Genomic DNA, 18,483 nt, shown 5'->3' with positions numbered 1-18,483 from the left:
AATTTCCTTAGCTCTATCTCGTTCGAAAACCAGTTTTGAAAGTGACACGCTCATGACCTCGTCGTAGTATTTTATGTATAATACTAAATAATAATACTACTAATATTTCTAATAATAATAATAATAATAATAATAATAATAATAATAATAATAATAATAATAATAATAATAATAATAATAATATAAATATAGAGAGACAAAGAGATTGAGATGAGATTGATGAAATGAATTGGCCAAAACTGATGGAGCTTTATAGAAGTCTTCTGTCCCCAACATCCATGCGATCGCAGGGGGAATGTGAGGGGAACCCATGCGATCACATGAGCCCCAGTTCCAGCTCACATATGTTTTGTTTCTTTGTTCGTTGACATATTATTTAATTATATTTATAATATATATAATTTATATTAATTATATATATATTATATTATATTCTCGTGCATAGGTGACTTGTAATTTTTGTTCCGATAAGTCGTACGTCGTCACTCGACTTATGTCCCGATTTCGGTTTTTCGAACGTCCTTTCGTACGCTGAGAAAACTTGTACTTTACGTTTCGCGACTCGTACCTTTGTCAAAATATAGACTTCAATTATCCATAAACTATACCACTCGAAATATAACTTATACATTTGAGTGTTTTGGTCATTTGCTTCTATAAATCATCGTCTTGTTATTTAATACTATAATAGTTTTATCAAACGTTTTATAACCAAGTTAATATATATTTAATATTCATAAACACGTTTTAAATACACGTCGCAAGTTTTCATACAATTAATATTTCCACTTGTCATAAATATTCAAATAGATATTTAAACCAATAAGTTTAATGTATGGTATCATACAGTTAGTACATTGTTACGTTTTCAAGTTATAGTGTATATATGTATTGTAACATCCCGCATTTTTCCGTTAAATTATTTTAACGCCCGTCTTTTTTTAAGATAATATCTTCCGTTATCTAAATTCGTACCTTTCGTTGACCAACGTTCTAAATATTTCCGTTATTTGGTTATAACATCTCCCGGTTACTCTAGCGTTTTTAAAATATTAGTTCGGTTAATTCACGCACCCACTTTCAAACTCGAGGGACTGAAGTTGCCAAGGGGCCAAACTAGTTGAGTAGGTCAACTAGTCAACCCCATCTCATCCATTCATTGATACTTTCACCTCCTCATCTCCTTTTTCCTCTCTAACTCAAGAACACACTTTTTAACATCTTCAAAGAATCATAATCTAAATCAATTCAAGCAAGCAAACATCAAAACAAATTGCATATTCGTGATCCTCTCATCATCCTCTACATTTTGGTACCAATTTCATCTCGTTTGGGTAACATTTCTAAAACTCTAGATTTCTCAAATTCATTTTATAGACTTGAAATGGTGTTAGTTAGTGTCTATGGCTCGTGTCTAGCATGAATATATGATTTAATTGCTCGATCTTGTTGTTTTGCATAAACTATCATGAACTTGAAATGTATTTGTTTAATCTTAAATTTTGGATGATTAAATGTTGTTTAAATGCTAAAGTTCATGTATTAAATGTGTTACTAGCATCATTAGCTTCATTTTGATGTGTAGGTTGATTTAGAAAAGCTTCATTTGCAAAATGATTGAATTCATGATTTTGGTTAGGGTTTGATGAACTTTGAAATGAATTTTTGATGCTTTGAATGCCATGAAATGTTATTAGTAAGTGTTTAGTTGTATTGTATGTTTAATTACCTTTGAAATGGCATATCATATGTGTAGATTGGATTCCCGAGTCAAGAAATGCATTTTTATGAACTTTAAACTTTGATTTTGAACATTTAACGATCATTCAACGAGGTTTTTGTTTTTGTAAATGATGAACTTGATTAATGAAAAGTGTTTAGTTGTATTCTTTGTCAAAATACCTTTCCAACGATATAAGATACGTGTTTTAAATATTTACGGTTCATAAGTTATGGTTGTTTGAAGTTGGATACGTCTAAGTGTTAAACTGCCCCAGAATGGCTGAACCAGACACAGATGCGGCGCATCTGCCTTGTATGCGGCGCAAATGAGGCAGACTACCCAAAAAAGTTCGTTTTTTTTTAATTCTAGCTATGCTACGCACCCCTGATTGACATGAAACTTGGCCAACATGCTCATATATGATTTCTAAGCTTAGGAAAACAGTTCGGGACCCGACCTGAATGTGTTGACTTTTTCATTGACTTTGACCAAGTTTGACTTTTAGTCAAACTTAACCAAATACTTATGCAATCATTCTAACATGCCTTTATACTTGATTCTTGCATGAAACTTGACAACGTGATTCACATGCTATACTATTCGAGTCGTAACGAGCCATAGTACTAATTGAACACATTTCGCCCGACCTTTTGTCGTAACCTGTTAATTGATACAACTTACTTGTTTAGGTCAAGGCTAAGCAACTTTCATGCACACGTTTACTTTGTGAAGTACATTTATACTCGTGCACGCGAGGTGAGATCATAGTCACATCTTTCAACAACTTTTATACTTTTAAATCATGGGATGAGAAACATATACAGTTTTATACTACATACTTTTATGCTTTGAACACAAGTACGAAAACAAACATTCCACAGCGAGTTAGAAGAAAAATCCTCAATTCAATTATCATTAGTTACACTTGCAGGGTGTAAACGTGAACTTATATTATGTGATCACATGTGCTTGACGAGCCTCATTCGGACGGTTCGCTACCGTTAGCGGATGAAATATATTTTCGAGTTTAGTGTATGTTCTAACACTACGCAACATGGTGCAAAATGAAATGTCCCGTTCTTATTGATTAAAAATGTTCCATATTAATTGATTTCGTTGCGAGGTTTTGACCTCTATATGAGACGTTTTTCAAAGACTGCATTCATTTTAAACAAACCATAACCTTTATTTCATCAATAAAGGTTTAAAAAGCTTTACGTAGATTATCAAATAATGATAATCTAAAATATGCTGTTTACACACGACCATTACATAATGGTTTACAATACAAATATGTTACAATGAAATTAGTTTCTTGAATGCAGTTTTTACACAATATCATACAAGCATGGACTCCAAATCTTGTCCTTATTTAAGTATGCGACAGCGGAAGCTCTTAATAATCACTTGAGAATAAACATGCTTAAAACGTCAACAAAAAAAATGTTGGTGAGTTATAGGTTTAACCTATATATATCAAATCGTAACAATAAACCACAAGATTTCATATTTCAATATACATCCCATACATAGAGATAAAAAAAATCATTCATATGGTGAACATCTGGTAACCGACATTAACAAGATGCATATTTAAGAATATCCCCATCATTCCGGGACACCCTTCGGATATGATATAAATTTCGAAGTACTAAAGCATCCGGTACTTTGGATGGGGTTTGTTAGGCCCAATAGATCTATCTTTAGGATTCGCGTCAATTATGGTGTCTATTCCCTAATTCTTAGATTACCAGACTTAATAAAAAGGGGCATATTCGATTTCGATAATTCAACCATAGAATGTAGTTTCACGTACTTGTGTCTATTTTGTAAATCATTTATAAAACCTGCATGTATTCTCATCCCAAAAATATTAGATTTTAAAAGTGGGACTATAACTCACTTTCACAGATTTTTTACTTCGTCGGGAAGTAAGACTTGGCCACTGGTCGATTCACGGACCTATAACAAATATGTACATATATATCAAAGTATGTTCAAAATATATTTACAACACTTTTAATACATTTTGATGTTTTAAGTTTATTAAGTCAGCTGTCCTCGTTAGTAACCTACAACTAGTTGTCCAAAGTTAGATGTACAGAAGTAAATCGATATATATTATCTTGAATTAATCCACGACCCAGTGTATACATATCTCAGTATTGATCACAACTCAAACTATATATATTTTGGAATCAACCTCAACCCTGTATAGCTAACTCCAACATTCACATATAAAGTGTCTATGGTATCTCAAGATTACATAATATACAATACAAGTTTATTAAGTTATGGTTGGAATAGATTTGTTACCAATTTTCACGTAGCTAAAATGAGTAGTTTTTACCAATTTTGTTTTGCTCGCCATTTCTTCGTTTCTAATCCGTTTTGAGTGATTTAAGCGGACACGGTTTCGTATTGAACTTGACTTTATGAAACTAAACAGAAAAGGTATAGGTTTATAGTCGGAAATACAAGTTACAAGTCGTTTTTGAAAGAGGTAGTCATTTCCGTCGAAAGAACGACATCTTGATGACTGTTTTGAAAAACATACTTTCACTTTGAGTTTAACCATGATTTTTGGATATGGTTTCATGTTCATAATAAAAATCATTTTCCTAGAAGTATAGCTTTTAAATCAAAGTTTTTCATAGTTTTTAATTAACCAAACCAAAACAGCCCCCGGTTGTAACTACGACTGCGTAAATCCGGTTTTATGGTGTTTATCGTGTTTCTGGGTTTTAAATCATTAAGTTAGCATATAATATAGATATAGATCATGTCTATAGTTGATTTTAAAAGTGTAGTTAGAAGGATTAACTTTATTTGCGAACAAGTTTAGAATTAACTAAACTATGTTCTAGTGATTACTAGTTTACCACTTCGAATATGATAGCTTTTTATGTATGAATCGAATGATGTTATGAACATCATTACTACCTTAAGTTCCTTGGATAAACCTACTGGAAAAGAGAAAAATGGATCTAGCTTCAACGGATACTTGGATGGCTGGAAGTTCTTGAAGCAGAATCATGACACGAAAACAAGTTCAAGTAAGATCATCACTTAAAATAAGATTGTTATAGTTATAGAAATTGAACCAAAGTTTGAATATGATTATTACCTTATATTAGAATGATAACCTACTGTAAGAAACAAAGATTTCTTGAGGTTGGATGATCACCTTACAAGATTGGAAGTGAGCTAGCAAACTTGAAAGTATTCTTGATTTTATGTAACTAGAACTTGTGGAATTTATGAAGAACACTTAGAACTTGAAGTTAGAACTTGAGAGAGATAAATTAGATGAAGAAAATTGAAGAATGAAAGTGTTTGTAGGTGTTTTTGGTCGTTGGTGTATGGATTAGATATAAAGGATATGTAATTTTGTTTTCATGTAAATAAGTCATGAATGATTACTCATATTTTTGTAATTTTATGAGATATTTCATGCTAGTTGCCAAATGATGGTTTCCACATGTGTTAGGTGACTCACATGGGCTGCTAAGAGCTGATCATTGGAGTGTATATACCAATAGTACATACATCTAAAAGCTGTGTATTGTACGAGTACGAATACGGGTGCATACGAGTAGAATTGTTGATGAAACTTAACGAGGATGTAATTGTAAGCATTTTTGTTAAGTAGAAGTATTTTGATAAGTGTCTTGAAGTCTTTTAAAAGTGTATGAATACATATTAAAAAACTACATGTATATACATTTTAATTGAGTCATTAAGTCATCGTTAGTCGTTACATGTAAGTGTTGTTTTGAGACCTTTAGGTTAACAATCTTGTTAAATGTTGTTAACCCAAAGTTTATAATATCAAATGAGATTTTAAATTATTATATTATCATGATATTATGATCTATTAATATATCTTAATATGATATATACATTTAAATGTCGTTACAACGATAATCGTTACATATATGTCTCGTTTCGAAATCCTTAAGTTAGTAGTCTTGTTTTTACTTATGTAGTTCATTGTTAATACACTTAATGATATATTTAATTATAATATTATCATGTTATATATAATATAACAATGTATTAATATGCTTCATATATATTTAGTAAGACGTGGTTATAACGATAATAGTTATATATATCGTTTCGAGTTTCATACGTCAATAGTCTCTTTTTAAGTTTATAACTTATTGTTACTATTTTTAATGAGATACTTGATGATCATGATATCATGTTAAACATATATATTTATTCATTTATGTATCATCATGTCATATACAACTTATAGCGTTCGTGAATCATTGGTCAAACTGGGTAATCAGACGTTTACAAAATTTCCGTTTCAATTAACCAAGTCTTAACAAGTTTGATTTCTTAACATGTTGGAAACATTTAATCATGTAAATATAGTTTTCATTAAACATATAATCATAGAAAGGTTCGGAAAAGTTCGGGTCACTACAGTACCTACCCGTTAAATAAATTTCGTCCAGAAATTTTAAGCGATTGGAGGTGTTGGCTCATCTTCTGGAAATAAGTGCGGGTACTTCTTCTTCATCTGATCTTCTCGTTCCCAGGTGAACTCGGGTCCTCTATGAGCATTCCATTGAACCTTAACAATCTGTATCTTGTTTTGTTTAAGTCTCTTAACCTCACGATCCATTATTTCAATGGGTTCTTCAATGAATTGAAGTTTTTCATTGATTTGGATTTCGTCCAACGGAATAGTGAGATCTTCTTTAGCAAAACATTTTTTCAAATTCAAGACGTGGAAAGTGTTATGTACAGTCGCGAGTTGTAGAGGTAACTCAAGTCGGTAAGCTACTGGTCCGACACGATCAATAATCTTGAATGGTCCAATATACCTTGGATTTAATTTCTCTCGTTTACCAAATCGAACAACACCTTTCCAAGGTGCAACCTTAAGCATGACCATCTCTCCAATTTCAAATTCTATATCTTTTCTTTTAATGTCGGCGTAGCTCTTTTGTCGACTTTGGGCAGTTTTCAACTGTTGTCGAATTTGGATGATCTTCTCGGTAGTTTCTTGTATTATCTCCGGACCCGTAATCTGTCTATCCCCCACTTCACTCCAACAAATCGGAGACCTGCACTTTCTACCATAAAGTGCTTCAAACGGAGCCATCTCAATGCTTGAATGGTAGCTATTGTTGTAGGAAAATTCTGCTAACGGTAGATGTCGATCCCAACTGTTTCCGAAATCAATAACACATGCTCGTAGCATGTCTTCAAGCGTTTGTATTGTCCTTTCACTCTGCCCATCCGTTTGTGGATGATAGGCAGTACTCATGTCTAGACGAGTTCCTAATGCTTGCTGTAATGTCTGCCAGAATCTTGAAATAAATCTGTCATCCCTATCAGAGATAATAGAGATTGGTATTCCATGTCTGGAGACGACTTCCTTCAAATACAGTCGTGCTAACTTCTCCATCTTGTCATCTTCTCTTATTGGCAGGAAGTTTGATGATTTGGTGAGACAATCAACTATTACCCAAATAGTATCAAAACCACTTGCAGTCCTTGGCAATTTAGTGATGAAATCCATGGTAATGTTTTCCCATTTCCATTCCGGGATTTCGGGTTGTTGAAGTAGACCTGATGGTTTCTGATGCTCAGCTTTAACCTTAGAACACGTCAAACATTCTCCTACGTATTTAGCAACATCGGCTTTCATATCCGGCCACCAAAAATATTTCTTGAGATCCTTGTACATCTTCCCCGTTCCAGGATGTATTGAGTATCTGGTTTTATGAGCTTCTCTAAGTACCATTTCTCTCATATCTCCAAATTTTGGTACCCAAATCCTTTCAGCCCTATACCGAGTTCCGTCTTCCCGAATATTAAGATGCTTCTCCGATCCTTTGGGTATTTCATTCTTTAAATTTCCCTCTTTTAAAACTCCTTGTTGCTCCTCCTTTATTTGAGTAGTAAGGTTATTGTGAATCATTATATTCATAGATTTTACTCGAATGGGTTCTCTGTCCTTCCTGCTCAAGGCGTCGGCTACCACATTTTCCTTCCCCGGGTGGTAACGAATCTCAAAGTCGTAATCATTCAACAATTCAATCCACCAACGCTGCCTCATATTCAGTTGTTTCTGATTAAATATGTGTTGAAGACTTTTATGGTCGGTATATATAATACTTTTGACCCCATATAAGTAGTGCCTCCAAGTCTTTAATGCAAAAACAACCGCGCCTAATTCCAAATCATGCGTCGTATAATTTTGTTCGTGAATCTTCAATTGTCTAGATGCATAAGCAATCACCTTTGTTCGTTGCATTAATACACAACCGAGACCTTGCTTTGATGCGTCACAATAAATCACAAAATCATCATTCCCTTCAGGCAATGACAATATAGGTGCCGTAGTTAGCTTTTTCTTCAATAACTGAAACGCTTTCTCTTGTTCATCCTTCCATTCAAATTTCTTCCCTTTATGCGTTAATGCAGTCAAGGGTTTTGCTATTCTGGAAAAGTCTTGGATGAACCTTCTGTAGTAACCAGCTAGTCCTAAAAACTGGCGTATGTGTTTCGGAGTTTTCGGGGTTTCCCACTTTTCAACAGTTTCTATCTTTGCCGGATCCACCTAAATACCTTCTTTGTTCACTATGTGACCGAGGAATTGAACTTCTTCCAACCAAAATGCACACTTTGAAAACTTAGCGTACAATCCTTCCTTCCTCAATACTTCTAACACCTTTCTCAAATGTTCACCGTGTTCTTGGTCATTCTTTGAGTAAATAAGTATGTCATCAATGAAAACAATGACAAATTTGTCAAGGTATGGTCCACACACTCGGTTTATAAGGTCCATGAACACAGCTGGTGCATTAGTTAAACCAAACGGCATGACCATAAACTCGTAATGATCGTAATGTGTTCTGAAAGCAGTCTTTGGAATATCATCTTCTTTCACCCGCATTTGATGATACCTGGAACGTAAGTCAATCTTTGAATAAACAGACGATCCTTGTAGTTGATCAAATAAGTCGTCGATTCTCGGTAGTAGGTAGCGGTTCTTGATGGTAAGTTTGTTCAACTCTCGGTAGTCGATACGCAACCTGAATGTACCATCTTTCTTCTTGACAAACAAAACAAGAGCTCCCCACGGTGATGTGCTTGTTCGAATGAAACCACGCTCTAAAAGTTCTTGTAATTGGCTTTGCAGTTCTTTCATCTCGCTGGGTGCGAGTCTGTCAGGAGCACGAGCTATTGGTGTAGCTCCTGGTATAAGATCTATTTGAAATTCAACAGATCGATGTGGAGGTAGTCCCGGTAATTCTTTCGGAAATACATCGGGAAATTCTTTTGCGACAAAAACATCATTGATGCTCTTTTCTTCAGTTTGTACTTTATTAACATGTGCTAGAACAGCATAGCGACATTTTCTTATTAGTTTTTGTGCCTTCAAATTACTAATAAGATGTAGCTTCGTGTTGGCCTTTTTTCTCCGTACACCATTAAGTGTTGTCCTTCTTCTCGTACAATGCGAATTGCATTTTTATAACATACGATCTCTGCTTTCACCTTCTTCAGCCAGTCCATGCCAACTATTACATCAAAACTCCCTAACTCTACTGGTATCAAATCAATCTTAAATATTTCACTACCTAGTTTAATTTCTCGATTTCGGCATATATAATCTGCTGAAATTAATTTACCGTTTGCTAATTCGAGTAAAAATTTACTATCCAACGGCGTCAATGGACAACTTAATTTAGCACAAAAATCTCTACTCATATAGCTTCTATCCGCACCCGAATCAAATAAAACGTAAGCAGATTTATTGTCAATAAGAAACGTACCCGTAACAAGCTCCGGGTCTTCCTGTGCCTCTGCCGCATTAATATTGAAAACTCTTATGCGGCCTTGTCCATTCGTGTTCTCCTGGTTCGGGCAATTTCTAATAATGTGGCCCGGTTTTCCACATTTATAACAAACTACATTGGCATAACTTGCTCCGACACTACTTGCTCTGCCATTACTCGTTCCGACACCATTTGTTCCTTTCGTTCTGTTAACCCCTGGTCCGTAGACCTCACACTTCACTTTTACACTTGTTGCAAAATTTGGTGCAGAACCCCGAGTGATACTTTTCACACCTTTGGCATAGCTGCTTCTGATTGTTGTTGTTGTTGTTGCGGTTATTATTGTTGTTGGGATGATTGTTGTAGTTGCTGTTGTTGTTGATGTTGGGCCGTTTGTTGTAGTTGCGATTGATGTTGCGATTGTTGGGATAGTTGTTGCGATTATTGTTGTAATTGCTGTTGGTGTTATATTGGTGATTCTTATCACCGTTTTCCTCCCACTTTCTTTTGACTTGCTTCACATTGGCCTCTTCAGCAGTCTGTTCTTTAATTCTTTCTTCAATCTGGTTCACTAGTTTGTGAGCCATTCTACATGCCTGTTGTATGGAGGCGGGCTCGTGTGAACTTATATCTTCTTGGATTCTTTCCGGTAATCCTTTCACAAACGCGTCTATCTTCTCTTCCTCATCTTCGAACATTCCAGGAGATAATAGGCATAATTCTGTGAATCGTCTTTCGTACGTGGTAATATCAAATCCTTGGGTTCGTAACCCTCTAAGTTCTGTCTTGAGCTTATTGACCTCGGTTCTGGGACGGTACTTCTCGTTCATCAAGTGCTTGAATGCTGACCATGGTAGTGCGTAAGCATCATCTTGTCCCACTTGCTCTAGATAGGTATTCCACCATGTTAACGCAGAACCTGTGAAGGTATGTGTAGCGTACTTCACTTTGTCCTCTTCAGTACACTTACTTATGGTAAACACCGATTCGACCTTCTCGGTCCACCGTTTCAATCCGATCGGTCCTTCGGTTCCATCAAATTCCAAAGGTTTGCAGGCAGTGAATTCTTTGTAGGTGCATCCTACACGATTTCCTGTACTGCTAGATGCAAGGTTATTGTTGGTGTGTAGCGCAGCCTGTACTGCGGCTATGTTTGAAGCAAGAAAGGCACGAAATTCCTCTTCGCTCATATTCAAGGTGTGTCGAGTAGTTGGTGCCATATCCTTCAAAATAGTCAAATGAAACAAGTTAATCATGCAAAATATTAAGAGTAGTCAATAGTATCTCGTAGCATAATATGAACTCATTTATAAAAGCTTTTTCTTCATATTAGCATTTTATAAGTTTAAATTTGGGTAGTACCTACATGTTAAGTTCATACTTAGTTGCTAATATACAATTCAACTACTACAATTCTATATGAAAAACTGATTATAATAATATTTCGCGTTCAAACTTTTACACAATATTTTACAAACTTACAATACCGCTTATTTTACATATAGCATGAAATATAGCACACAATAAATTTGATACAAGATGGTTGTGAAGATAATTCTACCTAGTACATAAGTTGTTCAGCAAAGGCAATAAAGACACGTAATTCATACATCCAGAAACAAGTCATGCATTCTGGTTTTACTAGGGCTACTTCCCATCCTTGGTCTTGTGGAACATAACCATTATGGCCGTTGATAAGACAGCGTGTTGTAACGTTGTAACATCCCGCCTTTTTCCGGTTACTTTCCGTTTAACTATTTTAAGGTCCGTTATATATTTATAACATCTTTCGTTAATACACGTTTTAAATTATCTCGATTAGGTAATTCACACACCCGATTCAAACTTGAGGGACTAAAATTGACACGGGGCAAACTAGTTGACTAGGTCAACTAGTCCACCCCAATCACCACCATTCAACCATCTCCATCTCTCTCTCTTTCTCTCTAGCAAGAACACACACACAATTACCAAATTCATTCAATCATCATCTAAATTCGATCTAGGAGGCTTACAACAAAATAAATTACATATTCGTGATCCTCTCTTCATCCTCTTCATTTTGTACCAACTTCATCTCGTTTGGGTAACATTTCTAAAACTCTAGATTTCTCTAAATTCGTGTTTTTGACTTGAAATGGTGTTAGTTAGTGTCTATGGCTCATTGTGATGTCGTGTATGTAATTTGTACGCTCGATCTTGTTATTTGGTGTAACTAGCATGAACACTTGAAATGGGTTAGTTGAACCTTTGATTTTGAATGATAAAATGTGTTTAGATGTTAATGGTTGTGTGTTCAAAGTGTTAGTTACTTCATTAACTTCGTTTTGGTGTGTTGATTGACATGAAAACCTTACATTAACATGATTATTGGTTTTGAGATTTTGGTTAGGGTTTGATAAGCTTTATATGAACTTTTGATGTATCAAATGCTATGAAATATTGTTGATAAGTGTTTTGTTGCAACGTGTGTTTGATTACCTTCGAAACGGCATATCCTACATGTAAATTGGTTACCCGAATCATGAAATGCGTTTTTAGAACTTGAACCTTTGATTATGAATGTTTAATGCGGTTTTGGGTTGTTGTAGGTGTTAAATTACTTGTTGAAATGTGTCTAGTCGTTTTCTTCGTCAAATTACCTTCCCAACGGTATAAAATACTTGACTTGATAGTTTGCGGATCATAAATTGTGTTTATTTGGTTTTTGGTTCGTGTACTTAGAAGCTTACTGCATCAGACTGGAATACCAATCTGGACGCCGTCCAGAAACTTGGATGCCGTCCCAGCCTTCAAAGCTGGACGCCGTCCAGCTATTTGGACGCCGTCCCAGTCTTCAAAGCTGGATGCCGTCCAGACAATCTGGACGCCGTCCAGATACCCTAGCAGGCCACTGTCTTCGTTGGTCATTTTACGGAAAATGTTTGCTATTCTATGGACCTCCGATCCACATGTAACTTGTTCTAACATGCTCATATATGATTAAAAACCTCAGAAAAATAGTTCGGGACCCGACCCGAACGTGTTGACTTTTTTTTGTTGACTTTGACCGACCAAGTTGACTTTTAATCAAACTTAACCAAATGTTTGTGAAATCGTTCTAACATACTTTTATACTTGTACCTTGCATGAAACATGACAATTTGATTCAGCTGCTATTATGATCGAGTCTTAACGAGCCATAGGACTAATTGAACATCTTTGCCCTATCGTGTGTACCGTTATTAATACAACCTATTGTTTAGGTCAAGACTAGCATTGTTCTTTGCACACGTTTACTTGTTGAAGTACTTTACTACTCGTGCACTCAAGGTGAGATCATAGTCCCACTTTTACTCTTTTTGAACTTATATTTGGGATGAGAAAACATAAACATTTCTTTTACTAAGTGAATACAAGTACGGGAAAACAAACATTCTACATACGAGTTTAGAATGAAATCCTCAATTCGATTATCATTAGTTACACTTGCAGGGTGTAAGTGTAGGCGTGAACTTATGTTGTATGGCCATATGGGTTTGACAAAGCCTCATCTCGGACGGTTCGCTACCGTCCACAGATGAAATATATTTTCGAGAAACAGTGTTGTTCTAGCACTATGAATGGGGTATCAACGGACGGAATGTTAAGCCTTGATAATTGGGTGCTCGTGAATATTAACTTTTAGAATGTATTACTATTTTATCTTTGATGTAAATCTTGTGGTTCGACTTACTTTTACTCACTTACTTACTTAAACCTATGATTTCACCAACGTTTTCGTTGACAGATTTCTATATTTTTCTCAGGTCCCTGAACGTTTTGTGATACATGCTTCCGCTCATTATTTTGATACTTGCATTGGATGTCGAGTATATATGCATACATGGAGCGTCTTTTGGCTACTTTTAAATTATGTCGCATAAGTTTCATTTGTACTTATAACTTTGTAACGTAACTTGTGGTGGAACAATTCTTATAAACTTTAAACAATCTTTACATTTGAAATGAATGCGACATATCTTTTGGTCAAACGTTGTTTTAAAGACTTATGACCACGTAACGGGACCTAAGTAGACGGCGCCGTCAATGAGGATTTTGTCGGGTCGCTACAGATGGTATCAGAGCATTGGTTGTAGGGATTTAGAGTTCATTGGTGTCGACCCCGAGTCATAGGGTACATTGGTGAGTCTAGACTACAACCGGCATATAGACTTGAAGTAGGAATTACTTGACTACTTGTGCATTTATACTCGAACGCTTCTACTCATATCTACTCTTAGTTCATCTTAATCTCACGTTGTTTAATTTGATTGACACGCCACCTTGACTATATGAAATGATGTCGAATGCACATATGAATCAGGGTAATATAATTTCCGGGATTATATTACGGTGACTCATATGAACGTTCCGACATTGTGGCATAAAGAATTTAAGGCGAGTCAAGGAAAATTTTCTCTCTATCTTTATTCCATATCACAGTTAGTATTATTTAGAATACTAACCAACGGTATTCTTTTGTTTTGAAGGAACAATGCCTCTTCGCCGTGCGCCATGCCGTGAAACTCCCGAACAAGCTCTACAACGCATGATAGCCACCGCCGTAGATGCGGCCATGGCCGGTCACTCTTCCAACAACAATAATAATAACAACCACAACAACAACAACAACAATGGAGCCGGTAACTCAAACGAGGGATGCTCCTATAAAGCTTTCATGGGGTGCAAACCTCACACTTTCGATGGAACCGGAGGACCGGTTGCTCTCACTCGATGGTTTGAGCAAACGGAAGCCGTTTTTAGCATAAGCAGTTGTCGGGACCAAGACAAGGTCAAGTACTCCACTCACACTTTCTCCGGCGTCACTCTCACTTGGTGGAACACCTATGTACAATCGGTGGGTACCGATGAAGCTCACGCTCTCTCTTGGTCCGATTTGAAAGGAAAGATGATCACCGAATACTTTCCGCGTGAGGAAACCCGAAAGCTCGAACAAGAGCTAAGAACTCTAAAAGCGGTCGGAAACGATCTCAAGGCCTATAATCAACGATTCTCTGAACTAGCCTTGATGTGCCCAAACCTTGTGAACCCCGAGTCTTTAAGGGTTGAACTTTACATGGATGGTCTTCCAAAGAGCATCAAACACGGAGTAATGTCATCCAAACCCCCTAATCATCAAGAAGCTTTAAACATAGCCCGCAAATTAATAGAGACGGTGGACGAAATCGTAGTACCGGCACCTAAAGCCGAGGACAAGTCGGGTAACAACAAAAGAAAATGGGAAGCCACTCCATCAAGCAACTACAACAACAATATCTTCACCAAAAAGCCTTTCAACAACGACGGCAAGAAAGGTTATGCCGGAACTCAACCTTTTTGCAACAAATGTCACAAGCACCACTCAGGTGAATGCGGCAAGCTAATTTGCCACCGGTGCCAAGGAGTTGGTCATAAGGCCAAAAATTGCACAAGCGCCGCCCCCATCGCTCGAAAGGGGCCCAATCCTCCAAAAACGTTCACTTGTTACGAATGTGGCCAAACGGGCCATTATAGAAATGCATGCCCGAAGTGGAAAGATAACCCCAATACGCGCGGCCGAGCTTTCAACATCAACACCGAGGAAGCCCGAGATGATAATGAATTAGTCTCGGGTACGTTTCTTCTCAACAACACTTATGTTACTTGTTTATTCGATTCGGGTGCCGATAAGAGTTTTGTATCCAAGACTTTGACTCATTCTTTTAATACTCCACCACGTCCACTAGATACCACTTATACCATTGAAGTGGCCAACGGAAAACTATTGAGTGCCGACACATATTACCGGGGGTGTACTTTAAACATTTTGGGTAATGAGTTTGAAATCGACTTGATACCCATGGAACTAAGTAGCTTCGATGTAATAATCGGTATGAATTGGCTAGCCAAAACGAAATCTCACATCCTTTGTGATCTTAACGCAATCCGAATCCCTATCGAGAATGGTGCACCTTTGATCGTCTATGGCGATAAGAGTTGCACCGGACTCAACCTCGTTTCGTGTATTAAAGTTAGAAAACTACTCCGTAAGGGTTGTTTTGCGATCCTTGCACACGTTAAGAAAGTCGAGTCCGATGAGAAGCACATCGATGATGTGCCAATTGTTAGTAACTATCCCGATGTATTTCCCGACGAATTCCCGGGTCTTCCACCTCATCGATCGGTTGAATTCCAAATCGATCTTATTCCGGGAGCGGCACCCGTAGCACGTGCACCATATAGACTCGCTCCATCCGAAATGCAAGAATTGCAAAGTCAAATCCAAGAACTACTTGATCGTGGTTTTATCCAACCTAGCCATTCACCTTGGGGCGCTCCGATTTTGTTTGTTAAAAAGAAAGACGGATCCCTACGAATGTGCATTGACTATCGTGAACTAAACAAATTGACGGTTAAGAACCGATATCCTCTTCCTCGCATCGATGACCTCTTTGATCAATTACAAGGGTCTTGTGTATATTCAAAAATCGATCTCAGGGTTATCATCAATTAAGGGTTAAGGGGGAAGAATTCTCCAAAACCGCTTTCCGAACTCGTTATGGTAGTTATGAATTTCTAGTAATGCCATTTGGTCTCACTAACGCACCGGCGGTGTTCATGGATCTTATGAACCGCGTGTGCAAACCGTATCTTGACAAATTTGTTATCGTGTTCATCGATGATATTTTAGTCTATTCAAAAAGCGAAGAAGAACACGAGGAACACCTCCGACTTGTGCTTGAACTTTTAAGACAAGAACAACTCTATGCCAAATTCTCCAAGTGTGAATTTTGGTTAAAGGAAGTTCAATTTCTTGGTCATGTTGTAAGTGACCAAGGTATTAAAGTCGATCCAACGAAAATCGAAGCCATTAGTAAATGGGAGACTCCCACTACTCCTACTCACATCCGTCAATTCTTGGGTCTCGCCGGGTACTATCGTAGATTCATCAAAAACTTCTCTTTGGTTGCACGTCCTCTAACCGCCTCACAAGGGAAAGAAATTCATTTGGGCGACCGAGCAAGAATCCGCGTTTCAAATCTTGAAGACAAAGCTAACCACCGCTCCTATCTTGTCACTTCCCGAAGGCAATGATGATTTTGTTGTATATTGCGATGCCTCGAAACATGGTTTTGGGTGTGTATTGATGCAACGGAAGAAAGTCATTGCTTATGCCTCTTGACAACTAAAAATTCATGAACGGAATTACACGACTCATGATCTCGAACTCGGAGCCGTTGTCTTTGCACTTAAAATGTGGAGACACTATCTTTATGGAACCAAGAGTACTATCTTCACCGATCACAAAAGCCTTCAACATATCTTCGATCAAAAGCAACTAAACATGAGACAACGACGGTGGATTGAAACTTTGAACGATTACGATTGCGAGCTTCGTTACCATCCCGGGAAGGCAAATATAGTAGCCGATGCCTTAAGTCAAAAAGAAAGGGCGGTGCCTCTTCGTGTCCGAGCTTTAAACATCACCATTCACACCAACCTCAATAGTCAAATTCGTGTAGCCTAAGACGAAGCTCTCAAGGATGAAAACATCTCTCTCGAACACTTGAACGTCCTCACCTCTCGATTCGAAGTTAAAGAAACCGAACTCCGATATTTCGCCGGAAGAATTTGGGTACCTAGTTATGGGGACTTGCGAAGCCTTATTTTGGACGAAGCCCATAAGTCAAGGTATTCGATTCACCCCGGTGCCAATAAGATGTACCACGACCTCAAAGAACAATATTGGTGGTCGAACATTAAAAGGGACGTCGCTACTTATGTTGGAAAGTGCCTAACTTGCTCTAAAGTCAAAGCCGAACATCAAAGACTGTCCGGACTACTTCAACAACCCGAAATCCCGCAATGGAAATGGGAAAGGATAACGATGGATTTTATCACCAAACTACCAAAGACGGTTGGCGGTTATGATACTATTTGGGTCATTGTTAACCGACTCACCAAATCCGCGCACTTCCTAGCCATGAAGGAAACTGACAACATGGAGAAACTCGCACAACTCTACATCAAAGAAATCGTAGCCCAACACGGTGTACCCTTATCGATTATCTCCGACCGAGATGGCTATTTTGTTTCTAGATTTTGGCGTACTTTGCAAGAAGCATTGGGAACGCGTTTAGACATGAGCACCGCATATCATCCACAAAACGACGGACAAAGCGAACGCACAATTCAAACCTTGGAAGACATGCTACGAGCTTGCGTGGTTGATTTCGGAAAAGCTTGGGACAAGCACTTACCTCTCGCCGAGTTCTCTTACAATAATAGTTATCACGCGAGTATTAAAGCCGCACCTTTTGAAGCGCTATATGGCCGAAAATGTCGTTTACCTCTTTGTTGGGCCGAGGTAGGCGACGTGCAAATCACCAGACCCGAACTCATTCACGAAACCACCGAGAAAATCGTTCAAATCCGAGATAGGCTTAGGACGGACCGAAGTCGTCAAAAGAGCTATACCGACAAACGACGCAACGATCTTGAATTTTAGGTCGGTGACCGAGTAATGTTAAAATTCGCACCTTGGAAAGGTGTAATCCGCTTTGGGAAATGCGGGAAGCTAAATCCGCGGTATATTGGTCCTTTCAAAATCTTGGAGCGTGTTGGAACCGTTGCTTATCGTTTAGATCTTCCGCCTCAACTGAGTTCCGTTCATCCTACTTTCCATATATCTAACTTGAAAAAGTGTTTAGCCGAACCCGAACTCGTCATCCCTCTCGAGGAGCTTACTATCGATGAAAAACTTCATTTTGTGGAGGAACCGGTTGAAATTGTGGACACCTCCGTCAAAACGTTAAAACAAAGCCGAATTCCAATTGTCAAGGTCCGTTGGAATGCCAAAAGGGGACCCGAGTTTACTTGGGAAAGACAAGATCAAATGCAAAGGAAGTATCCTCATCTATTCGTAAATTCGGAAACGCAAGATCTCGAGGA

This window comes from Rutidosis leptorrhynchoides, chromosome 4 (assembly GCF_046630445.1).
Source record: "Rutidosis leptorrhynchoides isolate AG116_Rl617_1_P2 chromosome 4, CSIRO_AGI_Rlap_v1, whole genome shotgun sequence".
NCBI lineage: Eukaryota > Viridiplantae > Streptophyta > Magnoliopsida > Asterales > Asteraceae > Rutidosis > Rutidosis leptorrhynchoides.
Note: the sequence above shows the minus strand (reverse complement) of the source record.